The sequence below is a fragment of the Oryzias melastigma genome, linkage group LG8 (genome assembly GCF_002922805.2).
Source record: "Oryzias melastigma strain HK-1 linkage group LG8, ASM292280v2, whole genome shotgun sequence".
NCBI lineage: Eukaryota > Metazoa > Chordata > Actinopteri > Beloniformes > Adrianichthyidae > Oryzias > Oryzias melastigma.
Window position 1 is genome coordinate 16,416,021 of NC_050519.1, and position 3,053 is coordinate 16,419,073.

General features: G+C 37.8%; 1 long non-coding RNA gene across 1 annotated transcript; it reads left to right on the forward strand.

Annotated features, from left to right (window-relative positions):
* Positions 1–44: 44 nt before the first annotated feature.
* On the forward strand, positions 45–2,328 carry LOC118599025. The gene is made up of 2 exons (XR_004948281.1): positions 45–750; positions 1,713–2,328. It is a non-coding gene; the product is annotated as an uncharacterized LOC118599025 (long non-coding RNA).
* The last annotated feature ends 725 nt before the right edge of the window (positions 2,329–3,053 follow it).

Consider the following 3,053-nt stretch of genomic DNA (forward strand, 5'->3'; position numbering starts at 1 on the left):
TTTTGGGAAAAGCTCCAAAAACATTTGCAAATGAATCGAGAGTGACATTGGCGTGAAAGAAGAAACTCTCAGCTGAAATCCGTGTCAGGAGCCACAAAAACCATGCAGCGTTCACCTCAGTCTGCGTGTCTAAAGCGAGATTTCTGCAGTGCCTGTGTCATAATTAGGCGTGAGAGCTGCGTGCCCGGAAACACTCGTGATGTTGCAGGTTGATCAGAGGTCAGGTGGTCTCATCTGGTTTCAACAGCTCGGTTTTTTCAGTTAATTTCTGATGTGCATGGCCATAAGCCCTGGCTAATTTTAGCTACATACTTGGAAACAAGCACTTTGAATCTGTATTTGTTTTTATCCCAGCAAAATGATAAAGAAAATTCTTACATCATCAAAAATATCTTCATAACACATTTTTTGATCAGAAACAACTTTCTTGACCTCTACTTTTTATAATAAAAAATATATTTATATTTTTGTATTGCATTGTATTTAGTGCATTTTTAATAGTAGCAGTCTAAAATTAGAGTTATTGTGAAATAAAAACCAGCTTTACAAAATTGTAAAATATTAAAAAAAAAAAATCAGCAATTTACATTTCTTTAAAATAATTTATGTGGCAGGAGAATCTATTTTATAACAAGGTATTTAAACAAAACACTTATCTACATAAAAAATAAGAGGGGCGGCAAACTTTACTCTATTTACCTCCTTTTCATGTGCCTTGTTATGGTTCCTCCTCTGTCATTTTAGAGCAGAGTTTTTTTTTTTTCTCTGCAGTTTGGGCTGGTGCATTGTGGTTTGGGTGGCAGTCGAAGGCGAGTGCCTCGGCGGCCCAAACCCCGGTCATGGAATTTGGCTTTTGGGACATAAAATCCCATTTCAGCTTATGTTGGTGTGACAGTCAATGGCTAATTAGCTTATTTGTTTATTGGTAAGTTTTTTTATTTTGTCATTTGTTGCCTCTAAAGCTCAAGGATTTAGCCTTTTTCTGTGGTTGTAGCACATTGGTTCAACTCTAATTTTGGTTTAGCAATCCTATCTGCAGCAGCTTTTGGGAAAAGCTCCAAAAACATTTGCAAATGAATCGAGAGTGACATTGGCGTGAAAGAAGAAACTCTCAGCTGAAATCCGTGTCAGAAGCCACAAAAACCATGCAGCGTTCACCTCAGTCTGCGTGTCTAAAGCGAGATTTCTGCAGTGCCTGTGTCGTGATTAGGCGTGTGAGCTGCGTGCCCGGAAACACTCGTGATGTTGCAGGTTGATTAGAGGTCAGGTGGTCTCATCTGGTTTAACAGCTCGGTTTTTTCAGTTAATTTCTGATGTGCATGGCCATAAGCCCTGGCTAATTTTAGCTACATACGTGGAAACAAGCCCTTTGAATCTGTATTTGTTTTTATCCCAGCAAAATGATAAAGAAAATTCTTACATCATCAAAAATATCTTCATAACACATTTTTTGATCAGAAACAACTTTCTTGACCTCTACTTTTTATAATAAAAAATATATTTATATTGTTGTATTGCATTGTATTTAGTGCATAAATCAGCAATTTACATTTCTTTAAAATAATTTATGTGGCAGGAGAATTATTTTATAACAAGGTATTTAAACAAAACACTTATCTACATAAAAAATAAGAGGGGTGGCAAACTTTACTCTATTTACCTCCTTTTCATGTGCCTTGTTATGGTTCCTCCTCTGTCATTTTAGAGCAGAGTTTTTTTTTTTTCTCTGCAGTTTGGCGAGACAGACTCGCCGTCTTACCCTGCAGGAGAAAAATGCAGATGGCAAGATGCTCCATTCCCTTCTCATCTTTTACTCCCCTACCCATCTTCCCTATCCCACATTGCTAATGAATCAAGAGAATTAATTAGAATAAAATAAAATTAGATGAGTGGAGTAATGTGGGGGGAGTGAAAAAAAAAAAAAAAAAAAAGTTCTGTTCTTTTTTGGGGGCATCTTCTGCTCCTCGTGGACCATCTGTCCTCTGGCCCGATACAGTGAGCTTATGTAAATCTGATGAACTAAGAATGAAGAACTGTTTTGGCCCTGATGTGTCCGGCGCTCTCCATGTGTTTGTATGTGTGTGTTTATTAGAGTTTGAATGTCTTAGGCGAATGTGATCTCTGTAGGTGTCTCAGCTGGAAGTCCCAGCTGCGTACGGACCCCCGTCCTACACCTGACGCTCATGACGGCATCCACGCAGACCAATGTACGAAGGAACTTTCAAAGGCGTTGAATGCCCAACTTGCAACCTCTCAAATCTGAACAATGAAAAACAAAAAAGGGATTTATGTTTTTTAATAATATGTCCTTTTTAAAAAAATACAAAATATCCAATATCAATCCTTTGAGCAATATTCACATTATTAGACTGGTTGCACAAAATGTTAAAAACATTCGGCCTTCAAGTTCACTTATGTTTTAATCTGGTTTTCTGCACTGATTTTTTTTGTTCTTAACCTTAGTGCCATTTTATCCTTGTGAATGACAAATATTGCCTCAAATCTTTGAGAATAAGTAATGCAATTAACTTGTAAGAGAAGGAATCTGAGACTAAGCACAGATCTCTTTTCTTTTAACCTTGATCAAACTGAGGTGCTAACTACTTTTTTTCCATAATTGCTTTTGGCCGTCAACTCACTGCACTCTCCAAACCTGCTACTTGTTAGAAGGCCTTGACCTGAGATCTTACTTAAATTGTAACATTGAGACCCACCGCCCTTGGACTGGGTATTAGGAGGCGTTGCACCAATTTCTTTTAAATACACACACAAATCCGTATTCTTGGACTTTGACTGGAGGATATTTCTGAACTTTATTCATCTCAGTCCATTGCCAATTTTTCTTAGGCACAAAACTTTCTCCGAGTCTTAGGGTGTATTCAGACTGGAAAAGTCAGTTGGTTCAGATTGAGTCCTGAAGATTGCCTTTGGTCTGTAGTCAGACTGGCGTCTAACGGAGATTTCTGTTTCGAACCAAACATTGTAAAAAAAAAAAACACGTGAGTAAAGATGTCTTCAGTCAATTGTCAGGAATTATGAGGGCTGGGCAAAGC